Below are 24,475 nucleotides of genomic sequence, written 5' to 3'. Positions count from 1 at the left end.
AAAACTATAGAAACAGGTACATCTGTGTGGTGTACAGGCTTATCCAGCAGGGATAATGATTTAAAGTTTAAATAGGGCAATAGGTAAATATGGGAAAAGTAATAGTAACAAAAATAATTGTTCTTGATCTTGATTTCTTTATTCTTTTCTCTGCTGTTTCTACTAATAAAATGCTAGTATAAGATAATATATTTTCTATAATTTTACATATAGTGTACATATAAAACATAAAGAAAATATTAATCAAACTATGCAACAGGATAGTGTATGGGAGTTGGGGTTACACTTCTGTGTGTACTGTAATCACCGTGGGAGTCTAGGAGAGCACCTGGGACCCCAGGATGCACTCCTGTATACACATACAGCATTAAACATGTTCTTGGTATTGCTTGCCTGTCCCTCCCCAGCAAATAAGAGACTATTTTCTAGATTTTATCCATATGTTCACCAGAGTAACATTTGCTCTCCTGTGCTCCTCTATACTCTGTCTTAATGATTTCATGGAGGGGGTATCAAAATACCACTAGCTGACCAAGTTGTGGGTCTGTGCTTTGCAGGCATCTGAGCTAGCATTCATGCTACTAGCTGGGGAGTCATGCCTTTGCTCTCTCTAGACTACTGTGAACAAACTCTGCACGGGTAAGGAGTGAAAGCCTGCCAGCAGCAGTCCCATATATTGTTTGTTATCCAGAAAGCATCGAGGCAAAGCTGCTAATGCTTGCTGTTATTACTACCATAAATTCTCTGTGAAGATGGGTCAGATTATTGAAAAAAGGGCAGTGCAGGGAGCATGACCCAGTCCAGCCTGCGTCCCTCCCTGGGACCAAAGGGTGAGAAGCCCTGTGCTACCCTTGGTTAGGAACAGTGAACAGTGGGTTGGAGGTGAGATTTGTTGGATTCTTTTCTCTGTTACAGAAACCAGCATCCAGGAGAGAATGTTGCTTATGTAGAATCAGTCTGAGGACACGTGGTCACCGACTCATTACTTCAGCAGTCCATGTCCTTTCATAAGACCGTGGTCTTACCACCCTGCCACCAGATTACATGAAAAGAGAACTAAACTTACCCGAAATTGATTAAGTTCTCAAGTCTGCCTTCTTAGCATTAGACTTTCTTCCTAAAACTAAGAAGTAAAGGGGAATATTGTTTTCCACAGGCATGCTGTGTGTTCTGCAAATGTGATCCTGTCACCTCTTCGGGAGCAGCACATGATAGGTGTAACAAAAACAGTCTGTTATTTTTTTGTCTAGGCAATGACCTTTCCGTAAGGCAGAGGTTTGGGCATCTTCTTTTTCCCACCCTGTCAGAAACAGCATGTATACCTTCTCTAAATATGTCTCTTTGGAAAGTGAGACATAATTTCTTGGGAATAGATATTTTAAGCTAATAAGTGAAGCAATTCTGTTTAAATTATTATTTAAAATGATAAATTATTATTTAAAATTATTTCTAATTTTGAAACCTGGTGATGACTGCTGTTTAATCACTTAAACATGTATCAGCAAGATCCCTTTGTTATGCTATGCCTATTAAAAGATGTTTATTGCTTATTGTACTAGAAAGCTAATGACTCAGAAATTTAAAATGATGGTGCTGTAGAGATTGCATTTGTTTTCCATTTTCATTAATATCATATTACAAAGAGAAACACGTAGCTTTTGTCTTTCCTCTGTAACATATAACAACCCTTTCCCTTTATGGTACGTCACCATAAAAATATTGCATAACTCCTCATCATAGCCACATCAAATGCAGGTTGTGAATCTAAGCAGCCAGGTTGTAAACCATAGAATGATTTTACACTAAAGAATTTACATATATTAAATCCATGATTCATACTGCTCCCAGCAGAAAGTCCCATTCACTACACCAGGTCAGGAAAGAGTAATACCTCACACTGTCAGAGCCTCAGGAATTGCTATATTTAGGTCCCTAAAATATAGAATGCTGCTATTATCATGAACTTTACTATCATCAACATTATGATTAATACTAAAAGTTAAAAGTGCTAAAGAATTTAACTTACTCATCAAGAAGAGTTTTCCTAGCTCCAGCAACTGGATATATGAGCACAAACTTCTCTACATAACAACCTGTTTCAATGACATTGCATTTATGATATAATTATAATACTAGAGCCTTTGCAAAAGGGAATTTATTCGCCTCTCACCAAGGCATTTCTTAGGCCTAACTCATCAGGATGTAGAACAGGGATTATTCTGTGCTTTGTGCTGCAAACTCCTTTTCTGACTGCAGAATCTTCGAGCAGATGTGATTTTATCACTACATGCTCATAGCACCTAACACCACAGGACCCGGTCCCGTCAGAGGCCCTGAGGCGTTTTCACAAAACAAAATGGCTCATCAGTCATGCTGTATATCAGGGTCTATGTATCTTACTTCTAACTATATTTCTATATTTCTTACTTCAGCTCTGTGTGTTCCTGGTACACTTGACAAAATCAAACAGAAACTTTTTCACTGTCATGCGGGAGTTACAGGGAGATGACCTTTATTCTTGTGGGGTATGATTCTGGGCCAAAACCTCTGTAGGGTCTGGCAGTAACCTTGCCAGAGCTTTGTCCACATCATTATGTAATTGCCAGGAGCATAACAAAAAAATGTCTTTTCGTTTAGGCAATATTTATCAGCTGGGGCTTGGTGACCACCCCAGGCTCTAACAACTATGAGCAATTCATGTTTAATCATCAGCATTACACAGTATGAAAACACATTTTATTTTTAAAGTTAACTTTACCCTGTTCTGAGGAGAGGGCAGTGTCCTACGAAAGCATGTCCTGATGTGTTCCCACAGCCCTGATGTTTGTGTCCCACTGTCAGAATACCTTTTAGATCAGGGGTCCTTAAACTACGGCCCATGGGCTTGATACGGCCCCCCAGGGTCCTCAATCCGTCCCCCAGTATTTACAGAACCCCCCCACACCCCCCCGCCACAGGTTGGGGGTGGAAACCAAGCAGCCGCAGATGACTGCCTGCCACTTCATCCGCGCGCCGGCCCCCTGGTTAAAAAGTTTGAGGACCCCTGTTTTAGATGAAAAGTTAAAGGATTTATCTCTTAAATCCAGGCCCATGTAAGAAACAGAGTGTCTTTAATCCAGAAATACCATCTCTGGACCTGCAGGGTATCTGGCATATAAAACACTGAGGCCAGTTTGTGGGATGCACTGGGACAGAGGAACATTTCCTGGGGTTCCCCAGGCCACCCAAATTATGATGCTTTCAGCATTAGATATCTGCAAGAAAGTATAGCCCTACTGCTGTCTTCTGCCTGGGATAGAGGAAGAGCAATGGGGGCCCTGAGCAGCATGAAGCTATCGGTGCTCTCAGCACAGAGCTCTTCTTGACAGTAAAGGGTTCCTCGGGTTAACTGTTTTGATCATTGGAAAGGACACGGTATGGTTCTAGATGTCTGCCTTTGAAAATATTCAAATGCTGATTCGTGAAAAGCTTTTAAGATCTTCAAGTTCTTAGAGCTTTCTATTAACATTAAATGCACAGGTCTATAAAAATATAAGAAGTCCACACAGAAGGGCTGTGGAAGGATGGAAGGCTCCTGGTGGGTACCATGGGGTGATCAGTGCAGTCTAAGACACAGCCTGTGCCTAGCTGCACCCTGATGGGCAGGGTCTCCAACAAGCAGATGCAACGGGTCTGCCCATCACAGGCTGATCCCGTGTAGCAGGGTGGGCACAGCCTCTTGTCCTAAGCTTAGTCCAAGAATGATGAAGAGTCAATACACCAGAGAGTGCCACTGAGAGATATGCCATGTGTACACTTCACCTGGACACCAGCCTCTGAAAATTTACATTCAACTCATATCCAGAGGGCTCCGACTCCACTCTTCTCTGTCCCCCTCAATTTTAATTTTCTTTATACAGGAACATTAAATAGTTTTAACCAAAGTTTTAGTGTTCTCCTGAGACCATGGATGCACAGGGAGTTTTGTGAGAAACTGAATTTTATTTCTTGCCTCAGTTAGATGACATGGAGTAATGGTACAAAAGTTTGATATTCCAGTAACAACTGCAGCGACTATCCACTGGGACTATTATGTGTTCAACCATTTCAAGAATGAGGAGTTCCCAAATAAACAGCATACAAAGGTGTTGATTCACTCTGTCATCATTTCAGTTATTAATAATGGTTTAGAGGTTCTTGTCAGGCCATGGCAAGGGTGACAGGACAGGGCCTGGCAGCTCATCCGATCCCAGCCCAGCCCGGAGCAGGGCAGCTGGGGGCCACCGAGGGCAGCCCCATCCCCAGCCATCAGGCAACTCCCTGGGGATGGTCCATGGACCAGGCTGGGCCATGGGCCCACAGGTGGGCCTGGCTCTATGGAACCCATGGTGGGCTTGTGGGGAGCTGCAGCTGAGGGCCCCAGGAGGCTGACATGGGGTCCTGAGCCCTGGGCAGTGTGGAAGGAGCCCCGGGGGGCTGGAATGGTGTCCTGGGCCGTGGTCAGGGTGGGGGTCTTGGGGAGGCTGAGCAGGGCCAGGCAGGGCTGGCAGTGCCTCCTGGCCTTCGCAGTTTTATTCAGCCTGTTTGATAAGGAAGGAAGTATGAAACCAGCAGAATCTAAAGTAAGCAGAGAAGTTTCACTGTGAAACTTAAGGTGCAAGGAGCCAAAAGCATTTCTTTAGCAGTCCTAGAAGTTAAGAAGTCTGTACCAAATCGCAATTTGCACACGCAGGAATACCAAGCAGTCACACCTCTGTGAATGTGCAAGGGAAAATACAGTGTATGCATTCCCTTCTAGGTCTGCCTAAAACCTACCTCTGTGTTGTTGCCTTAGTAGGAGATGGTTTGGATTTTTCTGTGAATAAATTGTCTGTCAAGAGCCCATCTATGAAACTGTAAGAAACCAGACAAGATGTTGGTACACACATAAAAAAATAATGATGCAAGCCTGAGTTGCCTTGGGCATCATGATGGCGTTTACACCTAGGGAGAAGGGATGTAAGATAATGCTTTTACCACCAGAGTTTCAGAAGCAGATTTCTCTCTTTGTTAGGCTTTAAAATGACTGCAGATGCAGGGCACTTGCCATTTTGGACCATATTTGTTTTGGCTGATATGAAACTAGACACCTCTGCTGTAACCCAGTCTTGAGGCGAAGAGCTAGAGAGGAAAAGCTTTCATTTCCTATACAACTACACCTTAACGTATGGGCTTGTGCAGAACAAACAAGTGACAAAAATTTTCAGAGAATTCCCAGCAGAACATTTCCCATAGAGCAATTCTGAAATCCGTTTCATGGGCATGGACTGGGTTTGTCAAAATATTTGACAGAAAAACATCTGAAATTTTTCATTCCGTTTTATTTTTATCATTTTGCTTTGACTCGGATCCTGCCTGTTCCTTTTGACTCATCATACCTGTCTCTTAAACAGCCCATAATATTAGTATCACCTGAGTGCTTTGCAGAGGAAATCAATGTCACCGTAGTATTACATACAAGGTGATGGGAAAGAGAAAATGAGACCACCTGAGAGTTTAAAGTTTTGAAACAAAAGCCTGGGATGTTTCATTTAAAAAGTCAGATCAAGCACTTTGATTCAGATTCTGGGCAGTATGAAATGCTAGCATCTCAGCATGCCCCACAGGATGCAACTCAACCCTCCCATATCTCTCCAAGACCAGAAAAGCATAGTCCAGCCATTTCTTATATCCTTAGAGCAGCTAACTGTCACTGTGTCATGGCATGGTTTGCAGTGAAAAATATTCCATGCTGAAGTCCTGAACCTGGGTCTTTTTCTCTCTAACAAATGGCAGAGCTGTCAAGCTTCCAGCCTGGGTTTATTTTATCAACATTTCCAATTTCCCTTTCAGTCAAAATAAGACTGTGGGACCATCTGAGCGGATAATTATGTAACTGTGAAAGTTCAGAGCATGCTGAACAAAACAAAATATGCTTTCCCTTATTTATGCACACTAAACATATTGTCAAGGTTTTAAAGCAGTCAGTCCAAAATTTTCACAGAACATTGCAGTTTCCCAAGCAGCCTGTTAGTGGAAGAATTGCACAAAAATGCTATCTTCTCTGTAAATGCTTATCAGAGGAAAGACTTTGCTGAATACTTCCAGTGCCTAATTAATTGCAAACATCTGAAAAATTACTTTTCATACTCCAGTATTGCCAACCGAAGCATTCTGAAATCACTGGTGAGCTTCCCATAATTATAACAATTTAAAAATAATTATGGATCCGAGGAATCTGTTTTGGATCCTTTTGCTTGCATTCTTTTCACAGAGAGGACTCCATTCAGCTGCCTAAATATAGATATCTAGTATCATTTGAGATGCCTTGAGTATCTGCATGAGTCTCGCAGATGTGCCATTGGACAACTGAAGACCTGCGCCCTTCTAGAGCAGTAGCTGGAGGCCAGTCAGGGTCCTGTAGGGCATCCAAAATGACACTAGATGCCTGTGTTTAGGTCACTGAATCATGCTCTGTCTGTCACATTTCCAAGCTGTTCATTGTAACCGTGAAGGCTAAAAGCCAGTGAAAACTGGCACTTGCATATTATTTGACTGGCATCAAAAGCTGCATCTACATTTAATATCTTGAGACGTTTGATAATCCCACCTGTTCAAAACAACAGTTTCAAGACTGCTAGGCCCAAAAGCTGACCTCTCTGGAAAGCTTTCTGTAACTATTCTTGTGCCATATCCATCACACACTTGCTTCTAAATTCTTGGGTTTAAATGGGAGAACAGTCTTACTGATGTGTTTCTGAATCAGGATTTAAATGTAAATGGGATTCAAATGCAGCCCTGCCAAGATCTTTTTCTGAACCTGCATTTGAAACGTTGATTGCTTGTATGTTTCATGCTCAAGATCCTCCTCTTCTGACTTTCAGAACTGCCAAGGTCTCTTAACTGCAAGGGCAAGATGAAACTGCTTGTACCTCTGTAAATCCTTGGGTTTTATGGGAGATTGAGGATCCCCTTCTATACTTTCAGGTTCTAAAATACTGTACTGTATGGATACCTCTGCCTTCAAAATGTCAGCCTTTCAGATGAGTCTTGGCTTTTGCAGTTTTCATTCAATTCTGTTTCAATCTTTGTAAAAGATGCAAGAAAATCCACGGTGAGTTTACAAACTCATTGATCTACGTCTTCTGTTAGCCCTCTGGAATTCTGCTGAAATGAGTATGCCCAGGGTGGAGATATTCTGGGGATTTCTCCATTATGTCTTGACGATCTTTCACGTGAAGAAAAATAAAATAAAAAATCAGTTCTTGCTTTGCAAATTTTCCTTATAGCTGACTTCCAGTCCCAGAACATTTTATAGTGGGAGGAGCACAGGAGAGTGATGAAAGGGATTCAAGATCATTATTCTCCATTTCTAGTTGTTTGTTCTGATAATTACATCTTAATCACTCTCATGCTTAAACCAAAACTGAAATGAGTGTTTAGTCAATGACCAGTTCTGTACTGTATTTTTTTCCTTGATGACTTTTGCAATATTCTGAATGTTATGCCCTGCTACATGGCAGAATCTAGCTCGTGTTTACTAGCCAAGAGGCCAGTAAACATCCTTGAACTTCATTCATAACTGGAGCATACTTCTCAGCTGAGCCTGTTACAGAGCTCCTGTTGGCTTCAACACATCCTGTTCAGCACATAGATAGTGCACTAAAAAATTTTCTTCCAAATTCCAGCCACCCAGCCAACCTCTGGCTCATAAAAAAAATGGTAATTTTAAATATATTTAAATGTATTTAAATAAAAAAAACCTATATTATACTGACATAATTAGGCTCAGAGAAGAGGAAGCCTTATTGTTTCTTATCAAGCAGCTAATATAAGATGGCATAGTCTTATCCTCAGTATAGCTGATGATAATCATTATTAATGTAGCAAAATTAGCCTCATTTTAAACACTCAAGGGCTTTGCCTTCATTAAAGAGGTAAGATAATAGTGACAGAAGTTATATTCCTTAAAGGATGTTTGGGGGTAATCTTTTTAAGGGTAAAATGTACCACTTATTCAGCTTAAGGCCCTCAGTCACAAGACTCTAATGAACTAACATTAGCACTTCCATAAGCAATATTCTCTTTTATTTCTGGAGAACTTTGAGAGCGGATATAAATTTTCCACTAAGCCAAGCAAGTTAGAAATGTAAATACCAATATAGTCACTTGGACTTTGTGAATTTATTTTTTTTTTATTTAGTAGCTGTAGATTTTTCAATTTTGTGTTTGAAAATATTACAGTAAAAAAAGTTATCTTGAATGAAAGAAGTGTTCTGTTCGACTTCAAAAGATGCACCTCATTGTATATTTTTATTATTTTAAAGGGTAACTTCCAAATACCAAATGAAAGCATTTTGTTAGAAAATGTCAGAAAGAAAAGTTTTCAAGAAATGAAAACTGAAATTTTTACAAAACCAGAGCAACTGAACATTTCAGCAGTTCTGTTGCTGTATTTATTGGAAAATAAGAAAACTGGCAAAGGTATTTAGGCACAGAAGGGTATAGAAAAATGCTTTGTGGTGTTTAAAAAAATGTGTGAACAAGTTATGTCTCCTACTCACAATTGTAATAGATACCTTTGAAAATCAGATATTCATCTGCTATTTTCTGCTTCTTTGTGCATCTGCATCCAGGTTCACTTAGTCTACCCCAACAGTAAGATGAAGAAGCTTTAAAAAAATGAAATAAATATTTGTTTCCACAATGCATTAGAGATAATCTGAGTATGAATCCCACAGACTCTGAAGAGATCAAATGAAATAGGTCTTTTTGATCATGTTTTACTAATGCATTATTTTGTGGTGGAGCAGATACCGAAGAGAAACACCTTTACCTTGATATTTTAGAAATCATATTAACCAGGGAAAAATATACTTAAGGTCTGTCTTTAAGGATTTGGGCAATCCCTTCATCTTTCACTTGGCCCTCATGGGATGCTTCACAATGGGTGCTGTTTTTTAATGTTGGCACTTGATTAGTGCAGCCCTCCTAATCTCACAGTATTTTGTAAGAGAAAGAACAGATTTGAAGCTTAAGGGTTTCAGTAGTTACCAAATGAAAGTAATGCTGGACATATAACAAAACAGGACAGAGACCTCCATCTGCCTGCCCTTTCTATGGCTCTGTTTTCCAAGAGGATCTTACATATTTATTATGTTAAACACTGGGAATTAGACCTCATAACTAATGTGAAGCCTTGATAATTCCCTTTAAATAACAAGTGACAAAAATGCTTAGGGTGAATCACTTATTTTTATCTAGAAATAGTCTTGGTAGCTGAAAAACATCAGGCAAAAATGCGTCTCTCTCCCGGTGTTCCCTCCCCAGAAAAATTTCACTTCAATATCAACACTAATACTAATTGCCTTTCACCCCTGGGCTTTTAAATGAATCATAATCTCTGGTAATGGAACAGATTGTTTGAATACGTCTGGTGCCCCAGCAGCTGGTGCTAGCAGGGATGCTTGGGGAATTTCCTGGGGAGACTCCAGCATGGGTGAGGGGACCAGAATTGAGCGGAGAAGGCGCCAGCACAGCCCCCAGAGCAGGTTGTGCTGGGCAGAAATGTGCCCAGGCAATGTGGCTGCAGCTGCTCCTTGGTGTTCCTGTGGCTTGTTGGCCCTACCAGCCCTCTGCAAAAACACCAAAGAGCAGAACAGGCCCAGACGAATGCGACTCTGAAATGATAAGTTCAGTTACCTGAGGAAAAGTTCTTGGCAGCTCAGTTTTGCTGCCATTAATCAAAGCAAAGAATTGGCTACTACAGTAGAAAACATGTATGTGCTAAAATTGCAAGGGGGATCATGAGAGACACTTTATCATCAGAAATAATTATTTTCCAGCAACTTCATAGTTCATTCTTTTGCCTCACGTAACTGGTTGCCATGTTTTTCCAGCATCTTAGGCAAGAAACCAAAATACTGAAAAGTTATGCTTATGAAGTATTTCTACTGCTTTCATTTCCCCTCAGTTCTGCTGCTACGTTTTGGAAAGCCTAGGACTGAAAAGTTTGTTAAACCTGGTTAAAGTTAGCCAGAATGGATTTAAATCTGCCACAGTCTTACCTGCCATAACTAGACTCTCATCTCATGCATCCTGAAGGTATAATGCAAGCTTATTGAAGTCTAGGGAAAAACTTTTGTCTTGTATACGGTTGAACTTTAATTTAAAATGTGAGACTATCAGAAGAGAGGCTGTTCTTCCATTAAAGTCACCCTGTAAACTTTTAACTATCAGATTTTTATTATAATTTCATGGAAGCAGGCACTTGAAATAAAGATTTTACAGGATCCTTGTCATTTGACTCATTTAACCTCTGAAGAATCACAAGTTCCTTCAAAGAAGTTGCTTCATGGATTGGCATAATTTTCTCTCTTACCTCATTCGTTCTTCAGTACCTGTTGCTCTAAGGTGATAAATTCTTGTTGGGAAATATTCATCACTTTAGATTTCATCTGTCCAGTCTTCAGAGATGCAGTGTAATACCATAGATCTTCCTAAATGGTGAGATACTGGTCTTTTCCTAAAAAATGCTGAGTACCTTTCTACACAGTCATATATAAGTGAATTTATGATCTGCAGTAAATCTTACATGTATTCACTATCATTTCTCTATTGGTAATAATAGAATCAGTTTCTAAGTGTGCGCTGGCTAAAGCCAAAGATCACCTTACATGCCCTCACAGCAAAGAGGACCAAAGCACAAGGTTAAAAAGCTAAAAGCTAAAAGCTCAAACCTACAGATGAGCAGCTCCCAGCCCCTGGCCCTGCTGTTGGATGACCGTGCAGAAGCTGGGGTTTTGGGAGAAATTCTAGCAGTAGCTCAGGAGAGGGATAGTTGCCATCTCCTTGATTATCAAGACTGGTCCCCTTGTAAGTACTATGGAAAAGAGTAACTTCATTTGTCAAACAATTTTTTGTTTGCCTGTAACACTAGACTAGCAATCTGCCTTGCCCTAGCAACAAAACACATTCAAGGTTAAGATGGAATTGCTCACTGTTCAGAGCCATCGAGCACTTTGTTATAGAAAACAGGCTATGCATTATGAAAGAAACAAGACATTTTTAATAGAATTGTGTAACCAGAAATGGCAAAAAACTGCCTACTTGTTCTGGGTAACTGGTACTGAAAAACAGCGGACAGATACAGGTGATATCTGCATCTGAGTATGGTTCAAGGGCACTTCTCTTCATTCCTCATATTCCATGCTCTGTGCAGTCAAATGATTCTTGCATCAATTAAAAGAAAGGCTAATGAATGGAGAAAGCACACAATCATAGAAATACAGGGAAGCTATTTAAAAATATTTGCCTCAGCCCCTTCCTTCACTCTTTCTCTTCTCTCCCTCACCTCCTCCTCCATCCCGATAACTTTGCATGTTATTTTCTTCCAAGGGTTTTACATCTTAACCTCCTCTGTGTTGGCTCTCTGTAGGTTTTCAGACTGTGTTTATCATTGTATTGAAATACATTATTATCTTGCATTAAGCGCTGTATCTAATGTCTGACAGACAGTGTTTGTTCTCCTACCCTTTCCCCAGAGACAGAAGTGAGTACTTGAGAGTTTTGTTTTGAAAACTCATATACATTAACTAGGAGACAATTTTATAACCCATATGAGAAGACAAGGTAAAAGAAATGTGATTTTTATTTCAGATTGGAGGTGTGCAATACTCTCATTTAAATGCCTGAAAAGTGCCAGCCCTATTCTCTGTAGAGATGAGCTTCAGCCGTATTATTCCTCTCCACCTGAGGAGAAGAGTTGTCAGCTTGGTCTACATCCTTGTGCTTAAGTCAACTTCTGAATTCTCAATTTCAGTGAGGAGATGCCTTGAAGGTGAAGACCGTGACCTTCACTTGGTTCGGCATTGTACAGGGAACAATGTAAAGCACAGCAGCCAGACTTGACTCATTCGTAGTGGCCGTGATGCTGAGGACAACATGCCTCTGCACCCTGCTTTAGCTGGCATCCTTCAGGGCTAAAGCTTGTTATGGAGGTATAAGGCATCTCCATAGTCAGGAACTGGGGGGAATGAAGGCTTGTAAGCCGAAGGTGGACTGTAAATCATAAGCATGGCACTTAGGTCTGTTCAAAAACTTGCACTGATTTAATTGAACACTTTGTTGGATTAAGCCTGAAGCATATCAAAGTATGCTTTTCCTCACAGGTTTTCACTGTTTTAAGTAAAGGGATTTTAAAAAACACTCTTAAATTTAACCAATGAAAGTTTGTTTTTACAGGAGGATGCATCTGCCATGCCACTAACATATTCATTGTTTTTAAAGTTCCCTCTGCCTTCCCCTTAAGGCTTTGATTTCCACATTGCATTTAGTATTTTCTTTCCTTGTCATATTTCTCTGCTGCATCACCAGCAGACTGAATCTTGAGTATTCATTAGTTTCCAGTATGCCAAGCTAATGGCATACATATTTCATCATCTAATAGAGTGCAAAACAATTCCATTGTTCTGTTTTTCTGTATTTTTACTGCTTTTCAGTTAAGAAATAGGGATCAGCTCATAAAAGACAAAACTAAATTAAAATCTTATCCATCTTAGTTCAAGTTTTACGTTGCTCTAATTGCTGTACTAAAAACCAAGCGCAGCATGCCAATGTTATGAAAAGTCTATAATGTCTCAACTAACCGCTGTTTCTTTTCTTTATCATGGGCAATTATGTCAAATATCCCAGATGGATACAAAAGACTACGTGTCAGAGGAACAAAGGAGCACCAAACTCTTTTCGCAACTATTTTCATTATCATATTTTTTCCATCATGCCTTTTGTTCCCTTTTGTTTGAAATTAAATATTTCTTGTGCTTATTACCCTAGGCATACAGCTCCAATCTTATTCATAATTTCATAATTTAGAAATTGTATGTCCTCTCATTTTCATGTTGTTTAACTGTATTTGAAGAGTTTGGATTAGTTCTATCAATCCTCTTTATAAAGCTAAGTATGAAAATTGGGTACTATAAAACCTTCACATCATGTGAGTATTAACTCCTCTTCCTCAATATGACAGTTGACACAAATATTTTGACCCAGTTACCATTCTGATCATATTATGAATTGCCCAGTTAAATAGTTTATGGCAGCTTTTTAGTGGGTAAGTAGAGCAGTATGGTGTTACTTTAGATGGCTCTGCTTTTCCATGAGAATGTGTTCTTTAACAAGCTAAAAGAGGATCTTGCTCACTTCCTTTTAGCCACAGGGTAGGTTGGTGGATATTTATCTGAAGAAATTTCTTAAGCTTATCTTAAGTGAGCCCTTTAGATACAAGAAGATAGGATCTGTGACTGTCATATTTAACTCCAAGGTCGGTGGGTTTCTTCCAAAGCTGAGAAGCAAAAGAATCAGAAATTAGAAAGGGGAAGGGCCCCCAAGATGCTGCTAGACTGAGTGTGAGAATTCTCTTTGACCCTGCTAGGATGTGTTGGCCTCTCCGTTTAGATATGTGGGGACAAAGTACATTTATCTTCCTAACAATAGGACATGAGTTAGAAATCTGAGGTACTGTTGCAGATGGAGTGATGCACTTGTAAGAGAGAAGTAGCAATATGTTTATTGGTATAAAATAGCAATTTAACAAAGTTTGATAGGAAATGTGGCAGTGGTTTAACAAGATCTGATGGCAAGGTACACTTGATTATTTACTGAACATAAAATTTAATGCACAGAGAAAAGTGTCAGGGAAACCCTCCCATTGACTCATGGGGTTCAGAAAAGACCCCCTTGCATTCTAAACTCCTTCTCAGAGGGGAGTTCAGGTACGGCTAGATCCAGACTTAAGACTTGGTCAATGGTTTATATCTAAAGGTTTATATGTGCGCAATCAGCCATTTCTACCACTTAGCTAAGATTTCAAAGTTTAACATCACTTAGGGAGAATCCGTTGCTGCAAGGAATATCTCAGCCTCGAGGAGTAACCTTGAGAGGCGTCCCTACTCAAGGGGACATCCTGTCATGCAGCCTGATGCCATGCAGGAGACCTCAATGGGCTCTGCTCTGTCCTCTTTTTATGGAGTAAGTTAATTGACTCATAGTCATATTTGCATACCGACTACAGAAGTTAATTTCTTTCAGATTTGGCTTGAGTCAGACCTTGACCAGCACTGTTAGGTGGGCACATTGTTCAAATTAGCCCTTAGCTATCATGTCATTATCTGTCTCCCCCACCATCCACTTTGAGTCTGATACAGCCATCACAACCAGATGCATCCATTTGACAGCCCCAGGTGGTTATCACTTGAGGATTGTCAGGGAAAAAAAGGTCAGGATGGAGGTGGCAGTGGAGGGGAGCACTGCCACAGGTACTGCAGGCCTCAAGGACTTTGCCTTTTCGTCCGTTTCCATCTGTGTGGCTGCTAGTCTCAGGAAGAGGTGAGGAGGAGGAAGGATACATAGTAAGTACCCCAGGAAGAAAAGATGCAGACAAGCTAAGCTGGTTGTTTTCAAGTAATCTCTACTCATATTTTGCAATATAAACTAATCAGAGAACTTAAGAACATGTATAGCTGAGGGGGTGTATAAGGGCCCTTTGTGCTCCTCACCTTAAAAATATTTGATTGGTGAACAGTTTTATTAATTAGTCCTTTCAGCTCTTCTAAGATATAGATAAAAGAGTGGTCTGCACTCTGTGCTTTGCATAGTAGGAAACAGAGAGATTGGGTGGCTTGCTGAAAAACTGAGAGGTAATACCAGAGGGGAACAGAATAATACTTAGAGACTTTGGTTGGTGGCATTTATGAGATGAGCATAGTTAATCTCTCATTCTGAGCTCACACCACTAGAAAACATTTCTCTTTCATTCTGTGGTAACTGTTAGCTTGCCTCACTAGGCTGGCAGGCATCTCTTCTAAGAAATTCGACGTGGTGCCGGTTTATATATAACCGATACCGCTGTTTGGAAAAGACTGCTGGGCTGTTTCTCAGCATGCACTGCAGCGGTACTCAGGCTCTTCACATAATAGCACTTTGTCCAGTCACTTGTGTGCCTGGGCTAAAGCATATGAGCTGAAAGAGAGATGATGTCTTTATAAATAACAAATTACATTTTACTTTGGTATTCAAGAGTGAAGCAAGCTGGGACAACAAACCTTCTTCAGTTTCATAGACTTTGGTTTATCAGTGTCTTCCATATGAACTCAGACACATCCCCCCCTTCAGCATCCTGCCTTTTAGCAGTGTTTGGAAAGTAGCAGTCTTAAAACTTTGCCAAGTCTTGTGCAGTGTCTCTAAACAGTGTGCCAGAGACAGAGAGCTCAAGTGCCAGATTCCTCTTTGTACCTCTTGACTTTAGGGAGCCTTTGAGCTCTCTGTAAGCATTTCCTTTACTTCTAGACAATAGGCCATAACACAGCAATGCACTTGGGTTCATTTTTATTTTATTAATTTTTATTACTACATTAAGGTTATATGAAGAACTGTTCAGTACCTGCTGTAGTTTTAGGACTTCTTTTTAAAAGTCCTTTTATAAGTCATATTAAAGCATTTATTAAAGGGCTTTAAAGGTAATGAGTAACTAAGTTTAGATAGAAAATCAGAAGTGATGTCTTCTGAAAAATTTGGAAGGAATTAAAATGGTCCTTGTAATTAGTAACTAAATGGAGAGAGGTCAAGAACCTTGCAAAATTGTAACTGTTTATCAAAATGTATTTTCAAGGAGGCAGAATGAACTTTTCCAGTATTCGAATGGTTAAAAATTCTTGAGCAAAAATTCTTTCAAATTTGGCTTGAGTTGGACCTTGACCAGCACTGTTAGGTGCCTTTCCCTATGGGAAGAACATTGTCACATTTACTTCAGCTCAGTTATTGCTGTAGGGATTAAGTTATTTGTAATGCAGAAAGTGCTCTTGCTAGAATAATTAGCTTTTCAGGGAACATAGCTTACATCTTTTTGGAGCCTATGTAATTGAACTGAGGAAATAGGTTCATCACTACTGCTGCTATTTCATTACTGAGTAATCATTTGTACATAAACACACCACTCCGGAGAATGATTGTCAGTGGTCAGATACGTTAGTCTGGCCTCTCATTTACATTACAGCATGTTTAGCAGCATACTTTTTAAGACGGGCAAATAAATGCAGCAGAATTTTTGATTCTTTGTGTTGCTAAGAGGTTGGTTCAGTTCAGAAAATCAGAGCTATAACAAACAACCCCAAACCATTTCATCAGCCTTCTAAACAGGAGGCACTTAAGCAGAGGGATTATGACAAGGTGCACACATTTTCTGCTTTATAGGGTTTGTATACCCGAGGAGATGCCTCTTGTTAGAATAAAGAAAAACTACCTGGCAGCTCCGGATCACAGACTACAACTCAGCTGCGGGATGCAAAAGTACTGTCCTGCCCTCAGGTTTGGGTGTGCATCCTAGCTACAGCCTGAGCACATACCAGGATGAGACCAAGGTGCCCACAGCCTTCCCTCCCCCTGCATCACAGGTCCCCTATGCCTTGGTTTCTGCCAGAAGAAAAATTCCAGCAGGGCTCTTGGTCATGGCTGGCAGAAAGGCAGGACAGCAGGGCACATTGCAACACTCCCATCCTGGTCTTGCTGATCTTAAGCTTTGGTCTGCTTAGTTCCTTTAGAGGCAGCTTAGTGTAGCAGTTCACACAGGGTCATTCTGCCCATGTGCAGTCTCTCCAAGGAGATTTTGAAAAGGAAGGGAACGCAGTGAAAGAGTTTAAGTACCTCCAGGTAGTTTTTTAAGCAGTGTATTTTTAAAGTCATTTGGGACTTCAGTGACTAATGCAGGTGGGTTTTTTATGGCTCTGGCCGTGTGCTCTAGTTCAGCACTAATGTGCACTCCTATACAGTACAATTGGGTAGAACTCCTGAATTCATTTCACTTCAGAAAAATCCTTACATTCCACTGATTCAAGAGAGGCTTATGCACCTCCCTCACATGTACTCAAGTGTATTTCTGAATTGGTACCCCATTAGCAGTGAAGCACAATAACAAAGATTAATTTAGAAACAAACGACAAATAACACTTCCAGAGATAGCTACAAACCTAGGCTTATGGTCTGCTACAACTTTGGAGGGTGTAAGTACTTTGAAAAGGCTGAAAGGGGAATTTGCACTTTGTTTAGAACCTTTATTCATACACTGAGGTCTTTTACCTAAAGGATCTTCCTTTCTTTGCCTGTAATATTGAATGTCTATTGTGAGCCAAATATTACACAAAATAGAATTTAGGATTTCTGATCCTTAGAACCCTTAATTTTGTGTAAAATAGTCAACTTCACTGAATACAAAACTTCCAACTTCGTTGTATACTGAAAAATATACATGGACATGGGAAGTTACAATGAGTAAGAATCTTATTTCCATTACAAGATGCATAATTTTGGAAAGGTTTGATTTTGCTGTTCTTCAGTATAGTGTCAAGGCTTCAGATACCTTCTTCATACAATTGGCGATTCTCTTTTAAGAATCTCTTTTGACTTTCTTTTGAGAAAGACAGAGGGTAATCATGCTGGGTTTAGTAAGTGGCTACTCAGCTATCTGTCCTGTGGCAACTGAGGGGTCAACTTTCACCAGAAGTTCTGCTGCACCTGACTCAGATTCATTCATCCCACTGAAAGTTTCCCACTTCCCTAATGATCCTCTTACAGTGCTTTCTGACCTTGAAGAATACCTGCCCACCATGGAGCAAAAAGGCAGTTGGTAACAGGGTCTAATAAGAGGAGACAGAGTCAGTTAAAAACACTTCTTTCAAAGAAACTGGCACGGAAGACACTTTCCTATGACACGCCTGAAAGGAAAATCACAAGCACATAATCTTTTCTAAGAGATAAGGAAACAGCAGAAAACTGCTGGGGTTAGAAACAAGGTTTCACATATTTTTTAAAACTAATGTGGTACCATGATTTAGCTAGAGAAGCAAATCTGATTACACAAGGTAGCTGAGAATCTGTTATACCCACTAAGTAAATGAAAGCTGTGCATTCTTACAATAGCGTATTTCCCACCACCTTCACTAAATAATTGCCAGAAATCAACTTATGTGCATAACTAGCCCAGAGCTTTCAATTGCACGTTGGAAGCGAAGAGGAAACTCACTAATGAACCAGCTCACACAATCTTGCATGATTTTTTTTTTTTCTTTCAAGCAATTAGCTCTGTTCATTCTCTGCTCCGCTGAATAGTAGTACCTGCAATGGAAAACTGAGGAGGTGGATCATAAGGCTGTTAAAGGAACCTTACTAAACAAGCAGATTAAAACTCTCAATTTCTTTTTAGATACGTGAACAGCAAAAAGCTTCTATATTAAAATGTTGGACACAGGATCTGATTACTTGCTCAAGTGAGAGTAATTGACGGAAGGGTACCAACTTTGACCATTTTGCACAAGAATGAATTGCTATACACTTGTTAACAACGAATTTAAACTGAAAATTAGAAGAATGTTTCTACTGGAGCTGTGATGCTCAGAAATATCCTCCCAGCAGGAGCAGTGGGAACAAAGAACATGACCTGGTGTAGGTGGAACCTGATAACCTCATGAACCATGGTCCCTTTTGTAGGTGTAGCAGGTGATCATGCTGTGAGATTTTGGAGGTGTTTCAGTTCTGTAGCTGAGGTTGCTTCATCCCTATGAAAGCCCACTCAAATCTGTCAGCCACTTCTCAATGACTTAAATGCTATCTGGATGAGACTCTGAAGTTTGTTTTCCTCCTTCCTCCACTTCTGTTTCACTAGCTTCTATTTTAAGACAGAAATAAATGGAGTAGTGTGGCAGTCCTTTGCAGAAACACATGAATAACCCTTTTACTCATTAAAATAACAAGCTGGTCTTCACAATATTCTGCCTAAAGGGAAAGTTGTGTCCAAAACCATCTTTCCTGAGATTTCAGGTCCAACAGGTCTACAAAAATGCAGAGTCAGCAGTAAGTGCACACCTTCTACTGTGCAAGAGGAGAATATGGGTTGGCTGGGATGGTCTTCCTCAGCAATCTTACCTTGCCTGTTAGTAGGTTATGGATAACAGCATTAACAGAGTCCCTGAGCCAGCATGGGGTTGGATTATGGATTGCTGGGAAAGGGTTCTGCAGTGGCTGGTTATGTGACAGAGCAAAGTGAGCATTTGTAAAGCATGTGGGAGAATGGAGGAAAGGGGGAAGTGAGGAAAGCAAAGACAAGAGAGAGGTAGCAACTCTTCCTTATGTGTCAGGTGGAGACAGCAGTAGAGCTGAGGGGGGCAGGAAAAGGTAACAAGACCCCAGAAGAGGGAAAAAAGAGTGACTGATTCCCAGTGGACTGAGAAAGCAAATAGCAGGGCTTGCCTGGCATGATGGGCACAGCAGAGCATCCCAGATGTATGGCTGAAGAAGGGAGGAAACTATATGGGAAGCCACATAATTCAGCAGGAGCAGTTTAACAGGGTGCTGTGCCAGCTCACCAGTACTTTCAGGGTCTGGTTTCTACTCTGAACCGAGGATAAACTGTGCTTTTGGATCCCTGACCTCATCCTGCAGCAGCTGCCCTCACTTGGCACTGGCCAGGAGGAAGAGGTATGAGTAGATGAAGGCCCCACACAGCCCAGGAAGATCAACTCTTTTAAGAGAAGAAACTGCAACCTTACTGCTTTCAGAGGTAGCCACAAAACTATTTACTCTGGTGAGTGGAAGCTCCTCATCATTTATTTTCACAAACAGGCCTGCAGATTAAATGGTTGATTTCTGCTGCATCCTGTAAAGACGTAACAAGAGCTTTTTCCTGTTAGTGATTGGGAAGTACTTAAGCACTGTTAGGATGGAATACAAAAGATAAAATAGAAAGGACTTTCTCTGCTGCAGTTTTCGTCCTTAAAGCAGCAGTGTTTAGCTTCATGAAATTGTTATTACATTACGTCTAAGCACAGTGGGAAGATGGTAGCAGTACTTTTCTGGGTGCTTGAAACCCAGTCCCGGGTCCTGATCCCTGTCAATGTCCAAAAGCTGTCCATCAGTTGTGTCGGTTCTGCCCTGACATAAAGAATAACAGAGACCAGATCTGGGGAGAGAGAGCAGCAGGAAGCCTGGAAAAAGAACACCGTATTTTCTTCAAGTCAAAACTTATGAAATATATATACATACACATACCGGGCAATTTTATGTGAGTTCATCCTCTTGTATGATAAGGAATGATTGACTAGAAATTTACAGGTTATCGATTAGTACAAAAGTCCCATTTTCAGTTGGAAAACCAATGTAACTTGCTGATTTACAGATAATGTCTTAGATTCAAGCTTGTCCAGGCATATATTTCAGCAACATAACTTGATTTTTGAATAATATATTAAGCAAACCCCCAAGTACCTAAATAGAATGACAGGACTCAGAAGTAAGAGTAAAAAAATGCAATTTATTGGCAAAGATCACATGGCATTTTCTTAGCTGTTGGAATAGAAAAAGATCAGACTGGATGCCTGCCAGCCCTAGAAGTGTGGAAAATTAGATGCCATTTTGCCCACAAATCAATACAGTAAGTGGGAAATCTCAGGTCCCCCAAACTGTCTGCAAATCTAGCTGCTAATTGACTCAATTAATCTCTGATCCTGTTTCCACAAAATTATATGCTTAGAATAAGGAGAGACTGGCAGTGTTGTGGATGATTAGAGAATATTGATTTAATGAGCCTTGCTCAGCCATGAGTAGTTAACTAACTGTTAATCTTCCTTCAGAAGGAAAGGGACAGGCTCTGCACTTACAGAGAGGGGAAGAAAAAATTTTGGCAACAAAGAAGGCTTTTAAAGAACTGCTAAAAAAATGTGTTTAGATGCACTGATGATTATTATAACTATTATCCATCTGTGGCATGTGCTAACATTCCGTCACTAGAATCTACCTTTATTCCTTATGCAGGCCATGAATTCTGCACAGATTTGTCTTGTGAAGGTATTAATGCTACCTGACTCTTTTCTCAATACTTTATACTCCAAATACAAGATGTCTCAATGGAGGATACTCTGAGCAACAGTTCAGTTGACAAAATGTAAAATTAGGTACAACATAAAGAATTGTTGCTGCATATACAAACTGTGAAACAAAGGTGCAGATGAAGATGAGGATGAGGATATTACACGTTTGTTTGGAAATGAACTATACACTAAAAGTGGATTGGGGTTGTGTCTGCTTTCTACATACACAGACAAACCCTGGCATCTTACTGTATTTACCTACGGAGGTACAGAGGACACAGAGGAAACTACTACAGGAAGGCAAAGGACAGTTAAGGGTAATTGTAATAGGATTTCTATATATAGTATGGATGTGAAGCCACTTTTAGCACTTACTCATTCTTTCCTGGTACAGGATGACAAACTGTCTGATGTTTCTTCAACAGCATTTTAGGACAGAACCACTTTGTTAGATTATTAGTTTATTAAATGCCATGGGTTAGGTACTAGGCCATTATGACAAACACAGATCATAGATACAAGGCTGAATTTTAAAAGTTCAAGAAACAGAGCCAAAAAGAATAGAGGTAGAGGTAGAGCCAGAGAGGTAAACCAAGATTTCTGTACAGATAGTTGGGTTTTTTTCTACTACTCAAACCTGGAAATTAAGTATTTATGTATTTGCTCTCAACTGCTTAAAATATAACCTTCCACAAAGCTTATCCAGGTTACAGCCTGATCATTGGCTGTTAACCACAATGAATACCTAAGGGCAGATTATGATTTTAGAAGATTTATCATGCAGAGTTTCTGCTGTGCACCAGCTAGGGACTAGGTGATTTTTAATAATCATTTGTATAGCTCTAGGAATATGCATGGAGTTTTCCAAGACAAATGAAAAGGTCTACTGCAGATCTGAAGAGGCTAAAATTGTAATGAGGTGTAGCACCTTAAACCCACGATAAAGCACAGGAGAACAGAGCACAAGAGGACAAGAGTTTCACTGGTGTTAGTGCAGAGTATATATAGCTTACTGACTACTTTTTTGTACAAACACGTATGAAAATGCATCAGCTAATGTGCTCGTGAATACTAGTCAGCATTGGAGGGAATCATCAAAAGACATGAAGGATGGGAATTTGTCTTATTATATTACAGAGGATGATGGCTCTGATTCTGTAAGATGTTACAAACAACTTATCAGTTTGGCAGCTAACTCCTTGCTGCAGCTGTGCTTAGTGCAAGCCTGGAGGAAATGAAGTCTGATCCCAGCAAATGTACATGCTATTGAATGGCAAAGATACTCTGTGAAACTGAGTGTCTTGCAGTGGCTGTGCATGTCTATCCTTTCCATGACACTATTTCAGGATTCTTAATATTACATTCTTGATTTGTGCTTTTGAATAGCAAACTATGTGACATAGGAAGATCCGTTTGATTTGTGTGAGCTGTCAAAATAGAATATGCTTCTATCAGTTACACATAAATCACACAAAATGCCTCTTTGGTGTGAGTAGTAATATGCCATTCCAGTTTCTCTCATCTGTGTTGTCATGTTTTTAACCAGCTAAGCTTTAGTTCCAGACCTTCACAAGACCATGGGGTTGCATTAAACACCACCTGTCACTCTGCACAGGTCTTCTTGCAGAGCGGGTAGCTGCCATTGCAGGGTGCAAGCTGTGCACGTGCTCTGAAATACAGAGAGGGCTGATCATCAGCAAAGGCATAAGGATAAGGTCCCATTCAGGACTGCTCATTTTGGCTTGTAATCACAACTGACAACAGAACTTTTAAAAAGTATCAAATATTTATGGTCTGCTCTTGCTCCTGAGCGCATCAGTAGTCTCACCACCCCACACACATATATGCTGTCCCTTGCACACTGTTCACTGGCTACCCAACGTCACTTTCTTCCCATTCCCTTCTTCTTTTCCTATCTGTGTTCTTTTATGATGGCCTGATGTGACATATTATGGACTTGTATTTTCCAGAGACATTGAGCCATGTGGAGCTCTCATTTAACCAAAACTACAAATTATTTTACAAATTATTATACGGGACCAAGTTTTACTTCAGTTAATATCCATAGCCTCTGTGCTGCAGCCTCCAGTGTTGCTGAGAGCAGAACCTATGTCTGTGTGTCTGTATGTTAACAGCCTTACACAGCCGTATTCAAATTTTTAATGCTAGCCAATAAGGTTTTCTAAGCATGTGTCTTTTGGCAAATGTTAACAAGGTGCTTCAAATAGCAGTGCAAATAGCTGTCCAGCCTATGAGGAGGCTTTCTGATTAATTAGAGAGTTTCCCATTCAACTCAGAGGAGAAAATCTCATAGGATTCATGTGACCCCTCAGCTTAAACTCCACTTTCTTGCAGAAAATCCATTGCAAAAAAAAATCTGTATTCCCATGGGAACTGACCTCTGAAGTATATTGTCTCATGACACAGTTGTCTTTCATATCTGAGATGTACTATAGTATGAGGCATGAAAGTATGAGACATCTCCTGTTCTTGCAAGAAGCAACCAAGAGGAGAAGGGTGAGAGTGTTTTCACTGAAAGGTGAGGGTGCTTTCTCTGGGGTATGTGAAACAGTCAGAACCAGGGAGGATGAATGACAACTGGGACAAACCTATCTTCAGAAGTTCTTATTGCTTTGATGGGATTTCTCTACCACATGCCCTAATGAAGTCTGGAAATAGATGTGAGCATAACAATGTGGATTTCAAAGTGAAGCATAGCATTATATTTTGTAAAGATAATTTTTTAATGTTTTTGACTGCCAAATTTTGTCACTAAGAATTTGCTTTTAAACAATCAAACCTAACATACATATACAATAATTACAAATTAAATCTGCAACTGAAGGTGGAAAGATTTTTCCTTTTGAAGCTGTATTTATTGCTTTGGGAAGGCATTGGATTGATGGATCTTGAAGTGCTCTGTTTATTCATACATGGAACAAGTGACAGTCTTCCCTTCATTGCAGTTTTCTTCATTGTCTCAAAAAGAGCAGCTCTGCAAATCTACTTACAGCAATGATAAATATTTAAGACACAAGGTCAGAAATATACTGTAATTTGTCTGGTGACAATGTTCTATTCCGGTAACTTCATATCTTTCATGTCAGATGATTGACGACCTTGGGGCTTTAGGTATGCGCTGTAGAGTGACAGTTCTATAATGTAAATATATTCAAAGGCTCAGAAAATGAAGAGTAAGCTCCAGCCAATGGCAAGCAAGCTCATTTCTAAGTCCATATGCTATGGGGAAATATCATACTGCACCAATGACAGTTCAGAAATGTCAGTTATTTATTTTTCTAAGCAGAAGTTGGTAAAAGGAGCTGTTTAATGGCTACAGTAGTAAACAAGAAGCTTTTAGCCCTGCTTCAAACACCGGGTACTTCAATCAAGCCCCCAGTTTTTCTGTATCTCAAAGAAAAAGAGTGTATTGTTCTAAAAGATCCCATCTCTCTGCCCCAGCGTCACTATTCCTATTTTTTTCTCTTTTGAGCCTCATCTGTTCCCAGCTCATGCTTGTCTCTGCCCTTCAGCAAACACAGTCAATGCCTCTGCTCATCCCAGTC

General features: G+C 40.1%; 1 protein-coding gene across 2 annotated transcripts in view; it reads left to right on the top strand.

Annotated features, from left to right (window-relative positions):
- KCNB2 (potassium voltage-gated channel subfamily B member 2) overlaps nucleotides 1-24,475 on the top strand; it is a 205,163-nt gene that overhangs the window by 143,420 nt on the left and 37,268 nt on the right. The window lies entirely within an intron of this gene.

This window comes from Falco punctatus (genome assembly GCF_963210335.1).
Source record: "Falco punctatus genome assembly, chromosome: 3".
Classification (NCBI taxonomy): domain Eukaryota; kingdom Metazoa; phylum Chordata; class Aves; order Falconiformes; family Falconidae; genus Falco; species Falco punctatus.
Note: the sequence above shows the minus strand (reverse complement) of the source record. Positions and strands in the feature narration are given on the sequence as shown.